Consider the following 25,792-nt stretch of genomic DNA (forward strand, 5'->3'; position numbering starts at 1 on the left):
GTATTTTTGCTTCTAGGATTCATGATTAATTGTAGATTGCAGTTGTGCGCTGCATGACCTTTCCATTCCACTGTTTGTTGTCTACATTACAACTGGAATTGCAAAGAAGTCATATGACAAAAATACAGTGCCTAGGTAGGGTTTGGGTTTTTTGGATTTGCCATCTCATCAGTGTATGACAAGCATTTTTACACACAAGCTAAACTACTTGCTAAACCACTTGTTTTGATGTTTTATGCATTACCTTGTAAATTTAGATATTATTCTTCATTCCTTGGGAACAACTTTATAATTCAGTATAATGGACTAGCAGATAATAATAGAAAATCAATGAGATAAAACTGCATATTCTTTGTCTTTGTTAAACACATGATAGTGAAAATGTGGAAACCCTGGCATTTCTGGGGAAGAAAACAAAACAAAACAATGAGGATTTTGTTTATTACTTTCCCATTCAGAACTGTTATTTTTAGTATTAAGGAGCTTAGAGAAAACTTTACTACATTTCTGATTGAGCACATACTGCCCTGTACGTTCCGTCTATTTAAAATACTTGTGATTTCAGCTGAAACAAGTATGTATCTTGTAGTTCTTGCTCCAAACTTAATTGTTACTAGGGGTGCATTTGACCCAGTGGGGATGGATTTCAACAGAAGGTGCAGAAACCACGTCTGCCTATATTAAAGGTCCATGCCTGCGGATGACTGTGTTTATATTAAGGCACCATTTTATGCTTTTCCTGCTTTTACCTCACAGTAAATTGCCTTTCTGTGGAAGTAAATTATTTGGATATTGTTACTTCAAAAGTGTGTGCAGGTTTAGAGTATCAGACAGGTAGGTTATAAAAGGAAATACATTTACACAAAACAAACAATGCAGTTCTTAGGGGCTATTCATGCAGAGTTCGTACTTTCCTCTGATTGTTTCTTGTCTCCTCACGTGGGAAACACATTTTCTAGTGTAACTTAATAAGACCCAAAAGAAGACTTAGAGGACAGGAGGTATCAAATTACTGAATGAGAGGCAAACTATTAGTTGGTTAATTCTTAGCTTAGAAATTACTGATTTTCAAAGCCACCAGAAAAGGAATTTAGTCTCCAGTGTGGGATACCTAGAAAGCAGTGGACACATAGTGAACAATCCAGACACAATGGAACTGATTCATCTGTGAGCCAGAGGCCTCTGCAGGCAGCAGGCCTCAAGGATGTCCCTGTTCGGGCGCCACTTGTCGACGCCGGAAGTCACGGACACTGCACACAATCAATGTGATCAAGCAGATGCCACTTTATTGCCCAAATAGCTTGGTTTAAGTATACATTCTAGTTCCTGCTCATGCGCAAGCCATCTGTTGATTGGTTAGCATGTGCTGTCCACGCGCCTAAAGCAATAGGTTGATTGGATAAGGTCTTTTGATCACACGAATGGTTCTCTCCACCTGTGTCCTGTCTTGTATCCTGCTTTCAGTCACGTATACCCGACCTTGTTCTACTTTTTGTGCTTGCTTCATCAAACTTGTAGCAACAGTTGACCTTCGCTACATCCTTGAGGCCTGCTGCCTGTAGAGGCCTCTGGCTCACAGATGAATCAGTTCCATTGTGTCTGGATTGTTCACTATGTGTCCATTGCTTTCCAGATATCCCACATCCAGTCCTCTTTGAATTCAATGACTTCTTTGAAAACTCCAGTCTGAGAGACTAGATTATTGTTTTTGATGGTGTGATGAATCTTTACAAATGGCAGTAGCAAATCTGCAAAGTCAGCAAAGAGTCCATGCGCTCATACAACCACTTGGAGAAACAGACTGATGCTAAGCCAGGTGGACTCTTGGCGTGGGAAACTGTATTGAACAGCACACAGGACTACACATTGACTATATCCAGAATAAATGCATTTTGGACTACAAGGAATGAGTTATTAGAGCCAAACGGGAGAGAGAATGTGTTTGACAGCATAGACACCTTTTCACCAAGACTGGGATGGAGAGACCACAAGCTCATTTTAACTAGGCCACCGAATGAGCTGGCCCATGTTAAGTCAGGATCTGGTTCACATTCCTACCAGGGAAACAGAAACCTACTGTCAGCAATCCACCTGACACAAAACAAAGCATTCATCTTCCCAAGAACTGCCACTGCCCGTTCACCTCCCTGCTTTGCAGCTGGTGGTCCCACCAGGTGCTTACTGCCCTTTGCCACCCTGCAGGTAGTACAAAAGGTTCGCCTTTTCATTGGAAATGTTGCAGTGGCTTCTGCTTGGTTTTGCTGTCTTTTCAGCCAGAGGCTAGAAGCATTGTGGTGCAAACTAAAGTGCTTTTCAGCTTTTTCTCCCGGCTGTTCAGCTTCCTTTGATCACCCAGAGTTACTTTCCCGAGCTCAAGTCCTGGGCAGATGGCAGCACTATTATCCTCATCTTCTCCAAACATCCCACTTTATTTTTAAATCACATGCTACCACACAGACTAGAGCCTTCTTGGTAGAATACCTCCCCCCGCCCCAAACCAGAGATAGCTAGGACAAAGCCACACTCATTCATTTTTTCTGCCTAGCTGTAAATTTCCAGTGTAATATTTGGCAAATCATTTAGGGGCAGACTTTTTTACATAGGCCTTAGCCTGGCTCCCAGGCTCCCTGTGCCTTAATTTTTCATCATTGTGTAGGGATGACCTGACTACTTCCAAAAGATGGTAGGGAGAAGGATGCGGTCAAAATCTTACTCCTCATAGCACTAAGAAACAGAAGCATGATAGTGCTTCTCACCTTTTATATGACAAGAAATTATATAGTGTTCAATGGCAGTAAAATGCATATTGATTCACAAAGTAGGTGATTATCAGCTTGCAAGTTATGGAAGCTTGGTTAATGTAAGCAATTTTTATACTATGTGAAATTTCCTCTTGGCTGTTTTATAATTTGCAGTTTTTCTTAGCAAAACAGATAAACCCAGACAAACATGAAGTTGAAATGACCTGACCTTTTCCTACATTAAAGTTCTTGTAGTCTCCTGAGCTTTTCAAACGTTGGAAATGATTACTTGCTGGTTTTTAGCATGGGCATCAGGAGTTCTCCAGAATTTCCCTTGCCCACCTGCACAGCTTCCTGGTGCTATCGCAGCATTCCTGTGTACACATGAAGAGCGCATCAGAAATCCTCCTACCTTCTCCAAATACTATCCAAATGTCATAGGGAAGGTCTTGGGTATTTGCGTCTCTGGTACATCTGGTACAGTTTTCTATGTCTGTTTAATTTCAGCAGCTCTTCATCTCTGTTCAATTCCATGGAGCCAGGTGAATTCAAAGAAATAATATCAAAGTCTGTTCCTCTTTACATCCTTAACTAAAATAGCTGGGATCTGTAAACAGACTCAGAGGAAAGGTAAGTTGTGGCATAATGCGGAGATCAAATCTGTCGTGAGCAACCAGTTTATTTGTATTTAACATCACTGTCACAATCTTCATTCATAGTAAACCCAGATCTTGAAGAAAGCTATAAGTGCCCTTCCTGATCCTCCTTTCTGGTCTTCTCTACTGATCTCCTTCAAGGACTGCATTTTCTCCCCCTCTCTTCTCTTACAAAGAGTGATTGAAACGAGCTCATTTACTAACATAGGCTCAGATGCACAGATATTTCCTAGACTTGCCACTTTATGTCTATAACCCATGGCTGCAGATTTCTTTTATAATCCCTTTTGCATGCCTGATGTCCAGCTCTTGCTCAGCCTGATTAGAGCTCTTCTCCTTTAGTGGGATTTTTCAGCTCTATCTGTTGCTGTCAAGTAGAACACTGAAAACAAGAGAGACTTAGAAGTACTAAGAATTTAGGTGTTTTCAAAAATCCTATTTACCCTGTCTCTCCTGTATGTTTCCTTGTCTTTGATTCTTAGCTTCTCCATCTTTGTCTGAGACACAGAAACTTTGTGTTACAGTTTTCCTCTGTCTTTTCCACTAGGCCTGCACTTGAGCCTTTGCTAAACCCTTCTGGTTTTCCTAAACTTGCAGCTTCAAAAACATCTCAGTTAGCAAAGAATCATAGAATCACAGAATCATAGAATCATAGAATCGTTTAGGTTGGAAAAGACCTTTAAGATCATCGAGTCCAACCATCAACCCAACACCACCATGTCCGCTAAGACCACATGCTCCATCCTCACATCCCAAACATTCATCACCCCTCACCTTGACTTCAGCTCTGAATTCTCTTCTCCCCACTGACACGTGTATTTTGCTCCAGACACTGCTGCCCACTTGACTGAACCACCTGCTCTGCCTTGTCCCCCCCAGCCTTTCTGGATTCTCTGAGCAGCACAAGGCAGGAGTGGCAGTATCATTGCATCAATTTAGGTTGTGCCAGGCACTGTAAAGAAAATGCACATACAAAAATAAGTGCTTCTATTTTTTTTCAGTCCTTACAGCCTAGGATTATGGGAAGATGAAGACAAAAGTGAAAGAGGAAGAGGGGTGACTGTCACGTGAGTATAATGAACACAGCACTGACAATAAAAAAATTTATTCACCACTTCTCCAGCTATATTTGCCTATTAAGATATTGTTTAAGATTTGTTAAGAGTGTTTTCAGGCAAAAATATGGGAGATCGACATAACTTTAAAAGATGAAAATAATTCTGTTGACTAAACTAAAGTCTGCGTGTATCCGTAATGTTTCATGAACCACGTGCTCTGCAATAATGTAGGAAGACTCCATGCTTGTTTACATAAACTGCAAATTCTTAAGAGACTTTTATAGCTCCATTTTCTAGCTGCTTTGCTGACAGCAGTCTAACGGTGTGCACAGACTGCTGCTTCTTTCTGGTCCATCTCCCAAAACCTTGATTTTCCTTTCTTAGGACCATGCTGGATTAGGATTTGCTTTGTTTAGAAACAGCTGTTTCGGTGACAGCTGGCTGTAAGCAGGGGCTGTAGTGCTAACAAATGAATCGCACTAAAGGACAAAGTCTTTGCTGCTGTTCTGTTGTACCTCCTGGATACATCTTTCAAGTGTCTTGGATTTTGAATTAAATCCTCCCTTATTATTATTACTACCAAGAGGAGGAGTCCTTTCACCTTGCTGCTGTTGTCCCTCTGCTGTGTGACACTGACAATACTGTTCATACAGTCTGTTTTTTCCAGCTCCATCTAATGACAAAGACTTCACTGTCTTGCTGATCCTAACCAGGCCAGATTGGATGGGGCTTTGAGCAACCTGATCCAGTGGAAGGTGCCCCAGCCCATGGCAGGGGGGTTGGTACTAGACGATCTTTAAGGTCCCTTCCAACCTGAACCATTCTATCATTTGATCTATCATTCTATCAGATCAGCTTTCTGGCTGAGGCACTACCTGTCCCCCACTACTTTCTAGTGTATTTAATGCCTCACTCTCTGGAGTCTGTAGACACCTTACATACATGTTGTGTAAGTTAAGTTTTTGTTTAGCAAGTTGTCCATTTAACTGGATATTTTCTCTTGGATGCAGTCCCTTGCTTCTACATGTGACTGCAGTGGACAGTCTCCTCATAGAGGATTTCCATGCTCCCTGAGTCTCTGTGGCAGACTTTGCATCCTAAGGGGTGTATTGCAGTGGTTCGGCATTGCCAGGGAGGGATTCTGCCCGTTTTGGTGGCAATGTGTACTGGCAACTTGGTCTTTCTGTTGCTTTGTGGTACCCAGCAGCAGATACTTTGGGGTGGGACTGTCTTGAATGAATCTCACTATGTGGAAATGTACATACAAGTCTTCTTTGGACCCTTGTATGGTTGATGTAGATTTATTCAGTATATTTACTGGAGTCGATGGTGTAATTCATTTCACACTAAATGCCTGTATGAGGTCATTTAAATGGCACCCTAAAGTTGCCATCTTTCCATTTTCCAAGGGAGATTAGGATGACTAGCTCAGATTTAGAAGTATCCAAGATGTCTCATACTAGGTGAGATGTGGGATCCCACATAGGACGTGATTCATCCTATATTGTACATATTGGCACTGACAATGCCTTAGTCTTCTTTCCAGCCTCCCAACTTTTCATCTGGCAAGGATCATTCAAATACCTAATCTTACAGCATGGATGACTGTCTGTGTAAGGCAGAGCAGGCACAAGCCAGACAAAATCCTTCACTTTTAAGAATACGTAGTACTCATTAGTATTCAGTATAGAGTGGTAATGTATACAGAAATAATGTACTCCTTATCACTAAAAGGGAGCTGATCTGTTTTGATCTCTCCCAGGAGCTGAGCGGAGATTTCATTAAATTGAAGTGTCTCTTTGGTTATTGATCACTCTGTTTACTGTACACTTCGTATCATTGCATGTTGTGTGTATACTCTCATTTGGTCCCTTGCACACAGCAAATGAATAACAGCCTACCATTGGGGGGATCAACAAACCCTCATCAAGTCCAAACAATAATTATTCCACACTCTCTGCAGCAGGGAAATTCTGTGCTTTCTGCAGTAAGAGATGTCTGAAGGAATAAAATGTAATTACAGTTCCACCTAGAGCTTGGTCAAGCTCCATCTGTTTTGCTGAGATGAACATTACAGCTACGAACTGTGCCAGGAGCTGATATGTAGGAGTCTGCCTGAGTTATCAACCTGTTGTCTGCTCCTTTCATGAGTGTGGTTCTCTTATTTAGTGGCAGTCTGATATGAAGCCCAGTGAAGCCACAGGGAGTTTTTCCACTGTCTTAAGTAGGTTTAAATCAGGCCTTAAAATAAAAATCCTCTCTTTAGAAGACAGGATGTAACAGAATGGTGAGGAGCTGTGAGTGGCTTAATCATTACATTTACTCAGCTTTATGACTAATGCCTGTGTCAGTTAACAAGTTTTATTAACAATGTAGTGACCTTGAAAACTCTGTACATCTGACTAACTCATTCTCTTTTATGAGTAAGTAAGTGCTCTATATATTGAGCAAGGATGTAATTGAAATGATGTCATATAAAGTGACTTGAAGCTTAAAATGACTTAAATAATATATGGATTGCAATTTCACTTGAAACTGATATAGTTTTTAAACATTGAAAGAATACCTTAAATTACTGAAATTAAGGGTGGCAGCATAGTATCAGTATCAGGTGAAAGATATGTGTATAGTGAGGTGAATATTGAGGCTATTAATCATAGGTATAAAGTGTTAGGTAGTACAGAATTATTCCAGCACTGGAAACGATTAAATGTGGATATGATGAATTTGGGGTCTATAATTTGCCAAGTTTGAAAATCTGTATGACACTGAAAATGAATATCCATGAAGTGTAGGGATCGTAATGCTAATGTTGTGGCAGGTCATGCTTAATATGAAGTGGGGCTTGAAAGATGTTCCATACACAGGCAAGTGCAGAGAGCTGGACATAACTGCTGTACAGTTATGGGAAGTGGATGAGATTCACTGTATCAATGGTGAGGGTGCAAATGGTACATCACACGCCAACCCACTCAGAAATCTAACCACCCCTTCTTTCTGCCCCCAAAATGACACTTACCACTGAGCTAAATCGGCACATCTACTTGGCCATTTAAGTTCTTTCTCTTCCTCAAAAACTTATATGCCATAGCACAGGTGTGATATATGCAGCGTGATCACACCTCCCGAGATACATAGCTGGCCTGCCTGCTGTTGAAGCCAATCTTTTACACCACTCAGCTAAATATCATACCCTTTCTTTGAGAAATGAATATCCATACATTTCTCAGTGCATTCATGTTGTGTTTTGCCCTGCATTATAACTGTGCAGGCCATAGCAACCATCCGTGTAGTAAACTACATCCATCAGTAATGCACCGTCGTTGGGCACCATGACTCCATATTCCCCTTGATGCCCTCATTAACTCGAGAAACAGGTACCAGGACCCATGTGCAGGTGAGACCTGACCTTCTTCCAAATGCTTTCTTAGTTAAACCCTTTCTTTAACCCTGCTTAAATGTGCAAAGACAGTACTGCTGTGTCAGTTCCCTCATTCAGGAGCACAGTAATGGCACAGCATTTCCAAATGGCAACACGACTCCACAGCCTTGGGATATGCTTTTTCACCACAGTGCTCAGCTGCAACTGCCCAGGCTCCTCTCGTTGGTTTTGGAGATCTAGCACAGGGCTGTTGGCATCATGTCATCGTGAAAGGGCTGAGCCCAGTTCAGGCAGGTGAAATAGTCCCTGTGAGCACTTCTGTCAAACCTTCTGTACAGTTCACAATGGTTCACCAAGATGACCGCCCTTCATACCACGTTCCAGCCAGATCCTGTACTGTGAACTGAGAGGAGTCATGATTCTCCTGTGCTGCAAGGGTTGGGGGTAAAAGCAGCAAGAGAGACAACTCCACCATGAAAGGTGTGGGAGGGATGAGGGAGGGAACTAAGGAAACCTGGGAAGTATCAGGAACTTTCTTTGCAATGACTACCCAAAATAGTATCCATCTGACTAAGAGCCAATATCGCTATCCGTGAGTCTTCTTAGGTCCCCTTTACAAAAAGAGATTGAATCAATACAGTTGATGGAGTGTCATGATTTAACCGCAGCCAGCAACTAAGCACCATGCAGACGCTCGCTCACTCTCCCCACAGCGAATAGGGAAGAGAATTGCAAGAGTAGAAGTGAGAAAACTTGTGGGCTGAGATAAAGACAGTTAAATAAGTAAAGCAAAAGCTGCACGCACAAGCAAAGCAAAAGAAGGAATTAATTCTCCAATTCCCACCAACAGGCAGGTGTTCAGCCATCTCCGGGAAAGCAGGGCTCTATCACACCTAACGGTGACTTGGGAAGACAAACGCCATCATTCCGAACATTCCCTGCTTCCTTCTTCTTCCCCCACTTTTATATGCTGAACATGACATCATATGGTCTGGAATATCCCTTTGGTCAGTTGGGGTCAGCTGTCCCGGCTGTGTCCCCTCCCAACTCCTTGTGCCCCCCCAGCCTCCTCGCTGGTGGGGTGGGGTGAGAAGCAGAAAAGGCCTTGGCTCTGTGTAAGCACTGCTCAGCAGTAACGAAAACATCCCTGGGTTATCAACACTGTTTTCAGCACAAATCCGAAACATAGCCCCATACTAACTACTATGAAGAAAATTAACTCTATCCCAGCCAAAACCAGTACATGGAGTCTAGGACACAATTAGTCTCCTGCTAAACTCCACATCTAAGAGATCAAATAAAACACATCTTGTCAGCACTGGCACAGGCTGCCCAGGGAAGTGTTGGAGTCACCATCCTGGAGGTATTTAAAAGACGTGTAGATGGCGCTTAAGGACATGGTTTAGTGGTGGACCTGGCAGTGTTAGCTTAACACTTGGACCCAATGATCTTAAGGGTCTATTCCAACCTAAATGATTCTATGATTTTATACTAATTTCTCTCTTGAACATGAAGGAAGTTAAGGTTCAGGTTCAAGTTCAAGTTCAAACATCAATGCTGACCACGTACATCTAAAGTATAACCAGGATAAGAGCCACCACTGTTGTCTTTACTGAGAAAGCCACATTTCCTTCCCAGAATACTGTTAAGCAGGATTTCTACTTAATTATGAGTAACAAAACCTGTTTATGTCAGGTTTGTCAATAACTATAATTGTTAAGCTCTCATTTAACTTCTGTGGGTATACTGTAATTTTTCCCCCTAATATTTCATAATTATAATTATCCATTTTAATCTTATCTTGAATAGGCTTGAAGCATTTAATAGAAGTTTGGGGGAATCTCAAGTTTGCACCAATGCAGTTAGTTTGCTGTCAGGAGGCGAGTGAAGTCTTTATTCTTAACTCTGCCCCTGTGCCTACAGTTCCTGCACCACCTGCCTGCCAGCCACCCTGGGCTCTTCACTATGACATGCTCTCTTGCCCCATGAAAGCTGCTTTGACTTCAGCCAGAATCCCTCTGGGAGCATCGATGGTAGGCAGCTGGCAGTGTACCACGACTCTCTGCTACAAGCCTTCGAGCGCTGTCTTGTACCATACTTTCATGAATAGCCAACCAAAGTAATTTATGTAGAAAAATAGTTTGTGCGTGTATATGTATATATATTTAATGTATATGTATATACATGTATATGTGTGTGGTGTGTGTGCATATATATATAATGCGTTTAAATACACACATAGACACACATACACATCTATATCCAAATATCCCTGATTTATGTCCTAGGTGCTGCCTAAAGACCCTGACATATAAAAGCAATTATTTAAAAAATACAAACAAAATCTCTAAAAGTAGGAGGCTAGTACTGTATCCTAACTTTATTGTTATGCAGATGTATTCCATCACCATTGTAGCTGCGAATCCATTAGGCTATACCTTTCCTCCAGTAATGTTTATGCAATGCTCCAGATTTTAATTGATCAAGTAAGAAGACAGTCAGTCCATGTACATTGAATAGATGCTACTTTGGAGAAATGTGACTCAGAATAAACTGCCGTTGGGGAGGTTTTCTGTGTTATATCTACTGAAGTGAGTCACTGTGGAGTGAACTGCTGCTTTTTGCAGGCAGACCTTTAGACAAGAGACTGTGAAACATCAAGAAGTTCTGAAACATCAGCCTTGTTCTAGAAATCCTTTTATGTAAAAGGAAGCCAATCTACTCCAACCTACTCTGACATGGGATGCTATTCCATGTCTTCTTCTGTCTCAGTTTATTGGGGTTTACTATCTGGCAGTGTTTTTCCCAGAGTGGAGGAATGCTCTGGTGGTGTTAACATTCCCATTTAGAGGTTTCCAGTGTTCAAAATGCTTCTACATTCTGTACCTGAGTGTTATAAATGACTATGCTATTGCAGCTGTAGTCTTCAGTGATGCTGGCAGTATACTGTGTTCTTAAGATCTTACTGAACACGGTTAAGGTTAAACATATATGGCAGCAGCCTGAAGAGAACTAAAATGTTTTAAGTTACAAGAAAACCTATAGCAACTTATGAATTCAGCCTCAATTTTAAACCTAAAAGAAATAGGAGCATTTTTGAAAGTAAGTAAGTGCATAGCTAAAATATCTTGGAAACCCCAGTTCTGCCCCTCTAGCAACAGCAATCCAACTTCCTTCCTCCTGGCAGAGCTTCTCCGAGACATATGTTCTTTGAGCAGACACACAGTGTGTTGCCATTAGGGGAAGACTAAGGAGAGCTGGAAAAATAAAAACCCTGTTCTGTGGAGAGTGTCATTGTTTGCTTATCTTTTCAAGTTTAATTATAAAATCTAGGAAGAGTGACTGTAGCTTGGAGATCATGGCAACGTTGGTGCATCATGGAGAGTTATCTTCTCTTTGTTTGACCAGGTATACGTGATGAATTAAAGAAGCTCTTACTGAGGAAAGTTACATCAGTACATTGCCATGAAAAGTTTCAATGGGCTGGCATTTTCTGACAGCAATGTGAAAGGCTTAATGAAAAAAAATCTTAACCAGCGCCAGTGAGGGTATCTGTGCTATTGTCCTGGCACAATAAGCGTCCTCTGTAGCTTAGTTTTTGCCCTTTGATATGTTGCTTTCAGAAAGGTTTAAAAAAGCTTCCTGTAGCTATTGCTGCTGTCTCCCACTAAGCCAGACCGCTGGACAGCATTACTTCTCCTCCTCAAAGTTAATGCTGAGGAAGTCATCAATAAAATGAAAAAGTGATCTTAAGCTGCATCTAAGAACCATTGTTTGCTAGAAAGGGAGCTGGAGGAGCGGCTTCACTCATGGTTTGCACCTCTGTGGTTGAATCAGACAGAAACGCATGTCTTCCCTCTCCGCCTCCTCCTACACCCTTAAGTAATAATGCAGGAAAACATTTGAAATAAATGTTAGTTCTTTGATAGAAATGTGTATCTTTAGTTTCCTTACTTAAATGCAGGGACTTCATTAGGTGGAAAAATCAGCTTTTGTTTATATGAATTTATAAAAATTAAATAGCTGAAAAGAGGGTCACAAAAACATGAATCCTAAAGGCTCAAACATCAGAAGGCAATTAAAACTTGAGGCTTTGCACATACTGAAAGAAAGAGCGGCTATACAAAAATAACTTCGAGGAGGATACTTTCATGGCAGAGGAGCAGCTAACTCCTACATGCAGCAACACATACATGCAGCCTACTTTTTGTCAGGAATGAATTCAAGGGTCCCCAAGGGTGAACACTGTCACTCTGCGTTCGCAGCTTCAGGTGCAAGAAAATCCACTGCAGCGTGTGCTCAATCCTTTAGAGGAGCCTGGGAAACCCAGCCTGGACTTTGTTACACTCTTCATTTCAGAAATCTTCTTACCAATCCATACCCACCCCACTGCAGGTTTCACAGAGAGCCCTTCACTGAGCAGGTGAGTTAGTTCTCATCATCTCCTTCTCCTTTTCCAGCAGCACTGGTCTCTGGGGAGCAAGGATCCAGGCAATCATCACAATTTCTCCTTCATGCAGAGGTGGATATACCTGGGTGAGTATCTAGGCCACCTAACGATATGAAACTGCACTGTCCCAGCCTTTCCAGGGTCTCTGAAATAATCTTTTTACAACAATGCTTCAGAAAAAAACACAATAAGCTCTTCAAATTCCATGTCTGATGAAGGTATTCCTTTGCACTCTTTAAATCAGGTGCAAAATGACATCTCCAACACCAGTGGCCATATCAATTAGTAAAAGATGATATTTTAAGCAGAATTCCCTGTGGGAGGCTCCATTTTCCCATTAGAAATTTCCTTCTCTTTCTTGATTATTTCTCTATCATCACTGGTATTTGTAATTCCTCTCATTTTCTGAGAACATCATTAATATTATGCACCAGATATGTAATGAAATGACTAAAAAGGGGTAAACTAGTTCACAATAGGAAGCCAGAAGTGTATCAGGCTGTGGACTAACCTGTAAAAAGGAGCTCCAAGTGTGAGGCCAGAACCTCACAGCTATATACGTGGATATCTGTTTCATATAACTGCCTCTTACTGATTTATTTATTCTTTCTCTGAGCCTCAAGTAATGTTACTCCACTGGGAGGCTGTGAATGCATGGTGTGGGCATAGACTAGGAAAAAAAATTGGGCCCAGCATGTTTCCATCTAAAGATGTGGAAAACTTTGATCATTCATTAGGCAAGAAAGAGCTACATTAAAATCCTTTTCCTGGTACTAAAATTAAATCAAAAGTGCAGAAACAAGTTCTGCAGCCTGCCACCAGCCTGATCCTATTGAGGACTGCAGTTTAGGCTAACATTGTGGCAACTGTATTTACCCAATTCTGATAGGAGAGTGTCGGTCCCTCAGGGCTTGAGAAGTTAGTCTCCTCTACATTGTGTTTTCTGTTTTTTTTTTCCTCTGTAAACTTGTTACATTCAGGTTTGGATCTGAAAGCTTTTCCTGTCTCTGTGTTTGTGTATATTTCAGGTGGCTTTGTTAAATGAATCTTCCTAGGGTACCATGGTACTTGCAGCATTGCAAAGAAGCACTTGATGCTGTGAGAAATTTGGGGTAAAAGCAGATCCTTCTTATCCTTGGGCCTCCCACTTCATGTGTTATTGCGTCCTTCCTCCCCTGCAATAGGGAGCACTGAAATCCTATGAATACCATGTTTGGGCCATTAGCTGGAGAAAGGCAACCTGGAAATGTGAAGTATCTCTTTACTGTGGCAACTTCTGTAAGCAAAACATGACTGGCAAAAGATGTGAGAGATCATATTTCTGGCTAAAGGCAAATACAAATCTTAATAACTAAAAAGGCTTTACAGACAGGAATAAAAATATAATGCATCTCTGATTTGCAATTTTCTCTTTAAGTCCTCATAAATAAACTATCTGTATAGACAAAGTATATTGTATACATGAGGTCAGTGAAAACATACAAAAGAGGTTGGTGAAGTTCGTTCTATTTTGTGATTCCCTGGTAGTTAACATGGATATTATCTTCAGAAAATAGAACATAAGACATATATCAGTCAAAACTATAACAGTGGTTGGAATAATGTTGTTAAACATGTGAGTGAATCTTAATATAGGAGCACAAGTATTGTCATACGGGCTTCCATGTATCTCTGGCTCCCATATACCTCTCACCCAGTAGGCTGGCTCAGTAAAGAAGCAAGTGGAGGATCCTCAAAGGAGGATGCAAGTATTGCTTTAATAGGTCATTAAAGAGTAAGCAGCCTATTGGGAGGTAGCCCACTCACTCAGAATAACTGTATCACTGATGTTCGCTCTCCCGTTGTTAAATCCTGCTTTGTTGTGGTGACCAGATTTAGAATCCTTTTTCTGGTCACAGACAGATTGCTGATTTGTGATCTGCAACAATGAACCCTCAGTGTAATCTCTTATGCCATTTCTTCTTAATCTAATTCTCCCTGATCGTTTCCCCGCTGCCGATGCTGAGCGGTGGGGAGGGTGCGGGTGGTGGTTCAACCCAACACCACCAAGGTTGGGGCCCTGCTGGTCCTGGGAGGTGGTGGAGCTCTGAGGGCCACTTGGAGCACATAGGAGAGGAGCAGCCACAGGCCACTAACCATCCACCTTGGGCATCTGAACTACATACCTGTTTTTTAACTGGCAGTACTAATTTAGACTGCCGTTATCTCTAATTATTCCTTCCAGCCACCACTCTGCATGCCACCTGCCACCTCCCACCTCACTGCTTACCCAGCTGCACTGTAGTAAGTCTTCCTGAACTCTTCTCCTTTTCTCATCTTTTAATGCAAATTTGGCACGGGGAAGAGGCAGTGTTAGCTGCAAATTATCTCATTTTACTGGACTTTTCCCACAGTAATTAGTAAGCAGGTTACATACCATTCCTGCAGTGAATATTGTAGGCTCACCTTGTGCTGTGCTGAAAACATATTTATCCTGATTGTTTGCTTCATTAACTGCAATTGAGTCCGGTAAAAAAAAATCTTAGGGAAGAGATTAGTGAGGCACAATTTTTCTTTGGCAAAGTTCTGGCAAGAACATCATGATATCATGGTTACCTAACAGTTTCACCATTTCACATTTTAAATTATTGTTACAGCCAGTTATATACTACTGAAAATAATCCTGGGTGATGTACGTTTTTCCTGAGTTATCCCTATTTTTTAATGATAAGAGGACAAACACCTATTGCTTTCTGTTTCTCTCTTACAGCCATTGCATTTTAAGAGCTGAAAAGAGCAGACTGTGAGAAGTAGGAAATCCCAACAGCGTGGAGGTGTTTAAGCCAATAGCCTATTGCAACTGAGGAGTGTCCAAAGTGAGTCTATGAGAGCACATCTGGTGCAGAAGTTACAGATGATGATTCAGAACTTGGTGATGTAGGTTACAGTAGTGAGCATAACACAAGGGTATAAAGGAACCATCATAATGCCATAGATTTACCTTACCCCTACTAGATATAGCATTAGATAGCCAAAATTTAATCTTAAGCTATATAAAATGAGTTGGCAACACTTGATTAAAAACATGGCAAGATTTACAAAATGGGACATTTTCGTCATTCTGTTTGTTCTGCATTTATTGCTAGTTGAATAAAGCAAGCCTAAAGGGATATCCTGCATGAAAAATGCTTGTTTTCTTGAAGGTTAAGTTCATTAAATCAAATTCTGACCTTTCAGAGTTTACACTGGCTGAGCCTTTCTGCTCCCTGGACCTCCAAGCAAAACTGTCGGTCCACAGATCTCACTTTTCCACAAACATTCCCCACCTTTCCAACCATTAAATGCCCCTCCTTGTTCTTAAAGTGTTTGCTGCCATTCATCAAAATGCAAAAAACTAAAGGGCATCTATGAAGCAACTGTTAAAACAACATGGCTCCAGTTCTAAGGGAAATACTTTGCAAAATAAAACCATTTCTGCAATCACAGATTTATCAGCACAAATGTATAGTCATAAGAACATCTGCACGCGTTTATACACACACATATAATATATATAAATATATATGTACACAGACGCACACTTAAGCAGGTAAGATACTTTTTAGCTTGCTGTGATGTCTCTACTGTGGCCCTCACCTGAATACATCATGTTCCTTCAACTCCAGCCCGAGATGAATAGATTGCCGGCTGAATTGAGTCTTTTTATAGCGCTAGTCCGTGGGGAAATTCTTCAACAAAAATGCTTTTCTGATCACATTTGCAATTCATATATGCTATGAACAGGATTCTATTAATTGAACACTGAAAAAAAAAATCCTAATTATTGCATATATTATTAATGAACTTCATGCCTCTACAATAAGCAGAACAGCAATGTTCAGTACCAATGCACGTTCTGGGAGTTTTCTCACTGCGGTTTTTGTACAACTGCTCTTCAAATGGTTATTTTTTCCTAAGGATTTCTACATTTAGATGACAAATCAAGCTTCTCTAATTGCCAAATTGTATCTGCTCCTTCACCAAGAGACACCTCACAGAGCTTCTGAGTCAGAGTAACCAGGCAACCCTAAGCCTCTAGACTAGGAAGCAAAGAAAAACGCGTACTCCTACAGAAAGAAGAAAAATGATCATTTCAATCTCTGTTCAAAAATTTGTCATAATAGATATAATGTTTGCTGTGACTCAAACATTTTAAAGGTTGATATAAATCCTCAGGCTTCCAAGATGTCCCAGCCAGGAGCTGAGGCGTTTCTTGCCAGTTGTCCCAATGCTGCTGGGCAAACTGCAGCCCTGACGAGAGGTGGTTGGGCAGTGCTGGGCCTCTGAGCTCTAGCATGGTGATTCCTGTGACTGTGTAAAGTCATACCAGGGAGATACCAAACACCAATCTATTGTTTTCCCTTGGGAGAAATCCCCTGATGGTCTGGTCAAAGCCAAGCCTTTATAGTGCAAATTCCTGCAAATCCCAATGATGACCTTCCACCGAGGGTAGGTGCATAAGCCCAGCTGTACTTTGAGTCTCTGAGGTTTATCCAATGACCTGACAAAGACCACAGCATCATATTTATTACAAGAAAACAACCTTACTATTACAACCAACTGTTTATACATTTCCAAGCTCTCCGTTTGTCCTCTGTCATCTGAAAAAGGAAATCTCGTCACAGGTCTCATGTTTGTCACACCTTCTCCTGGGACTCTCTCTGTTCTAAGCTTAGTGGGTGACATTTTCTACAACTGTCATGCACATTGGTCCAGAAACCCTTTGCCGTACCAGGCCAGACCAGACTGTTGTTTCCTCTGCAGAGGAGTTGGCAACACACTTGCTATCAGGCCCATGAGGACGTATCCTGTGGAAAGCCACCTTTCCATGGCATTGTAGCTGTCCCATGATTCTCCAAAAGCACAGTACCCATGGTAAAACATGGCAGGTAAAAAATAGATAAAATGTTAAATTAGGCATAATTCCTGTCTAAACTACCATGTGAAAGGGTAGAGGTGAGAAACTGAATGTTAAGAGTCAGTGATGCCAAAACAACAAAAAAAAAGAAGCAGCCAGAGGAAAGGCCCATCAGCACTGGTCATGATTTGGGAGGTGGCTAAAATGGGGACTCAGGGCATGTCTTGGGGTGCTCCCGCATCCTGGGGAGTGCAGCCCTGCGCTGTGGGCAGCGCCAAGGAGGAGTGCTGCCATGGCTTCAGCAAGGAAAGCAGCAGGCTGGAGGGCCAAATATTCAATGGTGATTCTGTGCTTGGCCCTCTCTCAGAGGTGTAGGCATCTCTCATAGCTAGGCAGTTGGGAGGCATAGGTGAAATCCGCTTTCCACAGAAGTAGGAGTTTGGGCCATCAAATCCCTGTCCTGATTGCTTTTGGTCAGCTTGGCTTCTAGATGCAGAGTGCTAAAATAGCAGCAAAGTGACAGATATTCCTCCTCTGAGCTCTCTAACCTTCCCTTCTCTTAAAGGACATGTCTGTTTGCTGATGCCTAGCCTCCTCCCTGCTCACTTTGGGGAGCTTTTGCCCCACTCGTGGTTGTTAGTGGGTGACCCAGGGGCTAGCGAGTCTCTTTTACATCGGTGGCTGTGGTTTAGAAATTTTCATCACGGTCCAAAGGGATGCTCTCCTGCCTTTAACAAGCTGACACCCCGAGATTATTCAGCAGCACTCAGCCACCATGAGGTGCCTCAGGTTCAATTACACAAGACCATGAAGGTCTCAGCTACACTGCGGGTACACAGTTCCCAGGGGAGCAATGATTTCTGCAGGTTAATATCAGGATTTCCTCGTGTTTAACTAGGAAGAAGAATGAAATCTAAATACTAGAATGATCTTTGCATGTATGTGTGGCATTTACTGTCCTGTTTTTATGCTAGAGAGTTACCTTCTGGCAGATACTTCTAACAAAATCCTCTGGGACTATTGCTCCTCACACGTATTTGCTTCCCTTTTGTCTCCTCAGGGACTGCAGCAGCGGGGAGCAACAGACCTCAGCTTTGCTGGTCCCTCTGGCTTCCTCTGACCAGGCTCTTTGAGGACATTCTCAGGATCTTGGAAGAGCAGGATTCTTCTTTTTTCTTTTCTCTTCTCTTCTTTTCTTTTTTCTTTTCTCTTTTCTTTTCTTTTCTTTTCTTCTCTTTTCTTTTCTTCCCTTCCCTTCCCTTCCTTTCCCTTCTCTTCCCTTCTCTTCTCTCTTCTTTTGTTTTGTTTTGGTTTTTTTTCTCACACTAGTCCATTGGTTTCTTCCAGCCACTTGCACTTTGGACCCTGCCCCCAGGGACTGACACGGACGCCTTTGCCACAGAATTCAACAGCCTCACAAAGAAAAATGCTTCTGCTCAGAGCGTTTCCCCTTGGCCCCACTAGGTGACAAGGAAGAGGAAGAGGAAGAGGAGGAGAAGGAGAAGGAGGAGGAGAAGGAGGAGGAGAAGGAGAAGGAGAACGAGAACGAGAACGAGAACGAGAAGGCGGAGCGGGACAGAGCAGTGTTCACTGGCCCCGGTCCTAGACAGCAACCAGCTGCACACTGAACTTCAGCTGTGCATCTTAGCTCAATTGATTTCACTGGAACATTCGTGGATGTTTCCATGATTTGCCTTGGGAAAAGGGATTTAGGTATTTGTTCAAATGCATAAATTAAGGCTTTAATAGTCCATTTGTTTTAAGTAAAGCTGCTCCTGGAGTTCGATGTAGTTTGAGGTATTAAGGGATGTGACTGGGCCCCACACTGGGTAATTTTTCATTTCTGCCATTCTTAGAAGCATATTGGATTACTGCGTTGGTGTTTTGTGAAAAATCACGGCATGAGAAATGCTGTAATCCTGGTATCTGAAGTGGTCTGGGCAGCCTGGCCAGAGAAGGGTGCACACACTGGCAGGGCGGGCGGGAGAGGGGAGAGCATCCAAGGCGCAAAACTGATCGATGGGCAAAAGGTGCTGAGACAGTGCTGGGTGCCAGGCTGGAAACAGCTTCAGCAGTGAAACTGGGAGCAGTCAGCAGAGTCACAGGGCTGTAAGTGAGAGAGGCACAGGACCCTTCCCCATGGCCTTGTCACCTGTCGGAGCTGTCTGGATGTGGTGCTGTCTCCCGGCCCCCAGGAGACCACCAGTGCTGGTGGCTCCCCCATGGCTGGGGCTGCCGTGTGCCTGCACTGGGGCGGGACAGCTGGATCAGCCCCCTGAAAACATCCGCTGCAGATAATGAAAGTGTCTAATGAATTCTACGGCTCCTTCAGGGTAAGGAAAACCTACCTGCAACTCTCCAGTGCCCATCGCAGACATCCCCATGCCTCCCACCCGTGAGCCTCCCCCAGTCCCCCTTCCCAAAACAGCCTCCCTGCGAACTCCCCCTCTCGCAGGCCCCGTACCACTCGCTGCGCATCCCATGCGTGGGCACAACGGCACCGCCCAGCAGCACAATGTTATTTAGCATTGAAAATTGAATTCAAAGAACATTCCTTAAAAACTGTATTTTGTAAAATGTATGGCCTTACATATGGAGACGTATGGCCTCACATTTATAGGGAGCATTTTCAAGGCGAGCAGAGGCGCAGAGCTCCACCTGGTGATGCTGCGGCGTCTCTGCCACACCTGGGTGGGACTAGGACACGGTGTTTTGCAGCTCTTCGCTGTCGATGAAGGCTCTTGGTGCTCGTTCCAGCTTCCACTCGTAGCTTCTGCTTATGAGGGGCCAAACAATATTTTAAACGAAGGAATTTTAAGGGGGTAAAGCCCTACAAGATTAACACTGGTATATGTTGAACCATTTCTAGCATGACGTCGATCTAAGTGTTCACAATAGTTATCTTACAGCGCTACAAAATCCTAAATGACATTTCCCCATTATTGTAGGTCCCAATACAGTTCAAGACTTAAAAAAAGTTATTTCAGTGCTGGTTCAATGCTTAATTAGGCACTCACTCAAACCCAAACTTTCCCAAACTATACAGAGTGGGGAATATAAAGAGTGCTTTATTTGCAAGTGTTCTAAGCATTTGACATTTCTTAGTGAAATCTGCTGGATTTCTATGATATTCAGTGCTCATAAAAGCCGCTGAGTCAGATCAGTAGGTATTTGTGACAACACAATTTCTTTATCTATAATTAACTGCAATGGAAAAAAGTTCCCCCAAGTGGTTTCTAAGCCCATTGCAATGTAAAGTAAAAGATGTGGATGGCTGTGGAAGGAAGAATGCCTTTATTTATGTGATGGTTACAGAATAATAGAAAAGAGAGGTGCAAGGTAAGTGAGTGAAGATATAAGGATGCTACACAGTATTTATGCCTCTCCTCTTTACTATACTGCCCAGTTTCTCACTGCCAGGTACTGGTTTGGTTATCAGAATAAAAGGAACTGCCTGTGCTTCCAGCAAGGTGTTTTACACCTTGGTTTTAGGAGATGAGAGTGCAAGGGAAACACTGCACCAGGGGGCTGCCCCTTGGCCCAGGCTGCAGTAGGTAGGCATGGGCACCAAGAGCCAAACGCTCAGCCCCAGTGCATGGGGGCACTTCGTCACACCCATGTGGCAGCCTCCTCCAAGCAGGCATGGGAGGGGAATAGCAAATTGCCGCTGCATACTTCTGGATTTGTAAGCACTGAAGAGCAAAGGATAAAGAACAGAGTAAAAAATGAAGGTGGGGGTTTAAAAGACTCTTATTAGGTTCAGCATGCTTTGCTGCAGGCACTGCCTGCTGCTTCTTTTGCTCCTGTGAGCAACTCTGTGGAGTTCCTGGGTGCTAGTTGGGTGTGAGGCACGTGAAGCTTGAGGGAGCTCATCACACGGAACAAACCAGCAGCATCTACAGCTCATGTCCTTGTGCTTTTTGAGTCCCTGCAAGTAAAGAATGCTAGCAAAAAAGTTTGACATCCATGATAACATGTCTGCAAACATGAAAAAGTCACATTGGTTGTAGGCAGTGGGAGGAAGGACTTATTTAACTGTATCTGTCTAAGGTATCGGCTAATGAGCACCACATTTCACACTCCCATAAAATCGTCTTCCCAAACAAGGGCGGGTGTAGAGAGAAAAGGAAAAGCATCTATCTGAGCATCACATACAGCTCTGGGGGTCTCATCATAAAGGCAAAGCTGGCCTTCAGCAAAACGCACAGGATAAAGGAATGAAAAGTAGAGCAGAGACAGTGGGGATGTCACACCTGGAACACGTCAGCTCCTCATGACTTCAATACCACATTACCCTCTTGTGACCAGAGGGCATTTAGTCTACAAGTTAGTGAGGGCAAATGTGGGATTGAAAAATGGAGGATTTAATTTTCAACAAATAGCCAAACTTGTGATGCCAAGTTGCTGATAGCAGTAAGGTGCCAGACCTCGCAGGGGCCCACATAATCCTCGCATATGGTGCAGGTGGTCATGCGCTACTTGTGCAGCAGGGATGGAAGATGAGCAGGAGACAAAATACAAGCTGCAAATGCAAAATGGCCCCTGAATAAGTGAGAAAAAGGTCCCAGAGTCCTAGAAAAACCTCAGTCCTGATCTTGATAGCAGCCAAAGAGGAAAACTGAATATTCAGGAATTAACAGCGGCAGAGTAGTGGCTAATGCAGGCAATGTCACATGCCACAGTGTAAGTACTGTAGAGTTATTATTTGGAACCACCTTCTTTCTCCACACAATAAAAGCATAAAATAGGCCTAAAAAGGTAGTGTTTAAGATGATCGGTGTATCTAACAGCTGCTATTTGAAAAGAGAGTAAACAGCCTGAAAAAGTGACATCCAAAGGGAGATACTCTAGAATTTTTTTTAAATGAGAGATTCTACAAGGCAAGCGGTTATTTAGTATGACTCCGCGTACAAGAGCAGGGCATCATCCTGCAAAACTTATGTACAAAGGACTTAAAACAAAATGAAGGCTCTTTTAAAATTTTGTTATTCCCCCGCTGCAGGAACAGCAGCACAGGCGAGCAGAGGAGCAGCCCTCGTTCCTTCCTGTGGCCAAAGCTGTCAGAGCCACACACATTCTTTGTATTTGAAATTCAACCTGTGGATTCAGTGCCGTGTCTTCTACAGTAGCTGCTGTTTCTCTCATAGCTATTATATCCTCTTTCCGTATTAGTTTTAAAAACTGCACTTTATATGAAATTAGCAAAATTAGAATATTTTTAATGCCATATAAGATGCAGATGGGCAGGTTTGGGTGGCAGAGGTGGCCCTGGCAGAGCCGCAGGGATGCCAGCCACTGAGCCATGCACAAGGAACAACTGAAAAGTGTGGTGAATGGGGATGGCATGGGAGGTGATGGGGAAGCCCACGACCCCAGCAGTGTGGGTTTCAGTACCCCCGGGGAGGCAAAGGGAACTGGAGGGGTCAGTGAGGTTTCAGATGACCGGGAGAGTATATTGGTTTGGACTTCGAGGTTTTGTCTTTGAGCAAAGGGCATGAGACCATGTGCATTTCAGTCATGTTTTGAGGGAGAGATGTGGTCTTAGGACAAGCGCATCCAGTCACCTCTGAAGTTGGGTTTCGACAGAAAATTCATGGGGAATATTCACTTTCCTTTAGTCTGCCCTCAAAATCATGCTCCAAATCTGCTTTGTTGCAAAGCAGAATGTTCTCAGCAGATCAATTCTCCTTTCTCCATGGGATCACTGAGGGAAGACTATTATTTAAAGCTGGCACAGTAGGAACTGCCCTCTTCTGTGAATAAAAAAATGTTTATTCCCAACCAAATGCTTGCAAAGAGCTAGTTGCTCTGTGACACTGTCCTAATTTTTAATTTCTTCAACTCTCCATTTATGAACAGCTCCAGTTCATTTGATTTACTTCAATGTCTGTGGTTTATTGAATAGCATTCGCAGTATGGTTTGTTTTGTTGATTATCCCTAAGTATCTAAATTACTATGACTTGCAATTAATTGTGCATTACTTTCTATTCCTTTCTGAGAACAGGCTTAAAAAACATGTTCTCTTTTTGTAAAACTGGTTTATTAACCAGTGAAGCCCACACAGTACAGAAAGGTTTAGAAATTCATGGCTATGCAAAGGCTGATATTTACTCTGGGAACATTTCCATCGCTGGTTGACGGTGGGATGGAGACATGGGGTTGGCCTCATTCCTCTGACAGGTCAGAGGAGGAAGCAGGAAGGCAAAGGTATGTGAAGAGGGGCTGGAGCATATTTTCTGCAGAGTCCCTACCTCCAAGGGAAATTTGTACCTTTGGGAGATGGCTGCATAAGACAGAGCCAGCAGGTTCCCTTCTCTGCTCCAAGATGCCACAGGGTCATCAGGGGCTCCAATCCATCATGCACGTAGTAGTTCTTCATGGACGTCACTGGCTTTCCTCATTGAGATGATAAATATTCCCTGAAGGACTAATACTTGGAAAATGCTCTTTAGAAGGGAGAAATATTTGGAACAGTTTTACCACAAGAACAAGTTTATGAACAGGTTTTTTTCAACATGTATGTTGAATAACCTGCATGTCATCATTTGCTAGTGAAATAAAACTTCTGAATTAGAACATCTTTACTTATTGAAATGACCCAAAAGCGTGTGGTGTCAGCCCATTGCCTCCCAGGATGTGTAGTTCTGGTGCACTATGGGGCCGGCTGCATGGCAGGGCAGCAGCTGCCATGGGGCACCTTCATCCACGTCACTCCCACCAGGTACCACAGTGGCTGGGGCCACCAAATTAGTCATGACTGGTATCTTGTTTATCTACAACTGTGTGTAATTTTGTTTTAGGAAATGGGCATTTGCTTGAGCCTGATTCCTCCAGTAGGATTGCCTCCCTATGGAAAATTCTGCCCCCCCCCGCCCCAAGTTGTTGTAAACTATATAATGGAAAAGAGGCACCAAAAATGTATTAAAATTACAGTAGTTGTTTTTTTATACTGGGGAAATAGTAAAAGAGCAATGGAAATACCGAAGATATGTTAGTTTCCAGGAAGAAAGGAATGAAAACACTGAGGGGCAAAGAAGGTCTCTAAATTTTCCATGCACATGTAATTTAGAAGGTAACATGGTGATAAATTAAATATAAAAAACTTTTTAGAGTTAATTTCAATATACATAAGAGGAAATGTACTAAGCGTTGCTCCGCATTTTCCCATACAGAATGCCTCTTTTCACTCATCTCAGAAAAAGACAGGCATAAATCTTTTATATGACTAGAATAAAGGTTGTGGGATACTTTATTCAAGGAAACATCTATGAAAAGAAATCTAAAACCATCAACATACCTCAAAAGGACATGTTGTTTAACAAATGCCCTCATTACATGTAACTGAGTTCAAGCTGCAGAACTGTGTATAAAAGCTTGAGCAGCCATAAAATCAGAGCCTCACTTAGGCTGGAAAGGACCTCCAGAGGTCCACCGTGTGGTGGCAGGAGGGCTGGAGTGAGCAAATGTCGTAGGCTTGCAGCACAGAAATGGAAATCGCAGCACGGCTGTTGATCTTGTTTCTCTCTTGTTCCCAGCATCCTAATATGATGTTGTCAAGGCAGATCACAGCATCTTTAAATAATTTTAAATAAAGATTTTGCTAAGAGACATTCAGCTGAGAAGTTCAGTGAGAGACCAGTGAGAATAACCCAAAATGCAATTTCTCATCTTCATCTTTCACCCTTATAAATTCTGATGCTAAACAATAATACCTGGAAGAAAGCAGTTTTAAAAGACACTAAACCCCCAGGTCATAATGGCCACAGAGACAAGCAGTTACGTGAAGGGGAAGTGCTGGAAATGTGTGTGACTGCCCAGGAAGGTGCAAGGTGTTTCCCTAAAGCCAGTCTCCATGGGTCCATGGGGTGAGAGGTGAGTAAAACAAGTCGTGCTCTGAAGCATATGCCAGACAGCAAATGCTGGCTGGGGTGCCCGCTGCAGGTTTCCTCTCTCCTCTGGTACGGGAGAGCATCGCAGGGTGTCCCCCAGGGGAAGGAGCATGGACGCCAGGACCGGCTCTGCTTTGGCAGCTGCTGCCTCTCCCCATTCCCCCTTTAGTTTACATTTGACATTTGAATTGTCCCTGGTCTGGATCTGGGGAAAATTATGCCCCCCACAGTTACGTGCCCATCTTCTGCCCCTTCCCAGTTCAGTAGTGAAGAAAAGACAGAAGTCAAATAGCAAAAAGTTCTACTTTAGAAGGTGAAGTCTGGCCAAATCTGACACGGTTTTGCCATAATAACACGTGAACTTGCCTCATTCACTCTTGTCACCACAGGTGGACATCACCCTCATAAGGTGACGACAATGAGCTGTGGTAGCACATCCGCCACATTCTTTCTCCCGGGGGGAACATTTACTTTTGTTTCCTGCTGCTGTGAAGCAGTTTAAATGACAAAGTGGCTGTCTGGGCCCCCAGACATGCCGTGGCTCTGGGCTCACCACCCCAAGGTGGCACGCAGCCCCAGGTCTCCCAGCAGCTGAGGGGGACTGGCAGGCAGCAGTCCCCTGTCTCCCCGCTTCCCTCCCCAGAGCTCTCCTAAGGAACTAAAATTCAGGTGCAGTTGCCCTCTCTGGTTTCTTCTTTTTGCAGGGGAAGAATGAGTGAGTTAGCAGAGAAAGTTGCAG

The 25,792-nt window shown here is 42.9% G+C and overlaps 1 long non-coding RNA gene across 1 annotated transcript; it reads left to right on the forward strand.

Annotated features, from left to right (window-relative positions):
- Positions 1 to 1,103: 1,103 nt before the first annotated feature.
- Positions 1,104 to 25,084, forward strand: LOC115339428. Its single transcript, XR_003922706.2, has 3 exons — positions 1,104 to 1,206; positions 23,362 to 23,371; positions 25,074 to 25,084. It is a non-coding gene; the product is annotated as an uncharacterized LOC115339428 (long non-coding RNA).
- Positions 25,085 to 25,792: the final 708 nt, after the last annotated feature.

The sequence above is a fragment of the Aquila chrysaetos genome, chromosome 3 (genome assembly GCF_900496995.4).
Source record: "Aquila chrysaetos chrysaetos chromosome 3, bAquChr1.4, whole genome shotgun sequence".
In the NCBI taxonomy this organism is placed as follows: domain Eukaryota; kingdom Metazoa; phylum Chordata; class Aves; order Accipitriformes; family Accipitridae; genus Aquila; species Aquila chrysaetos.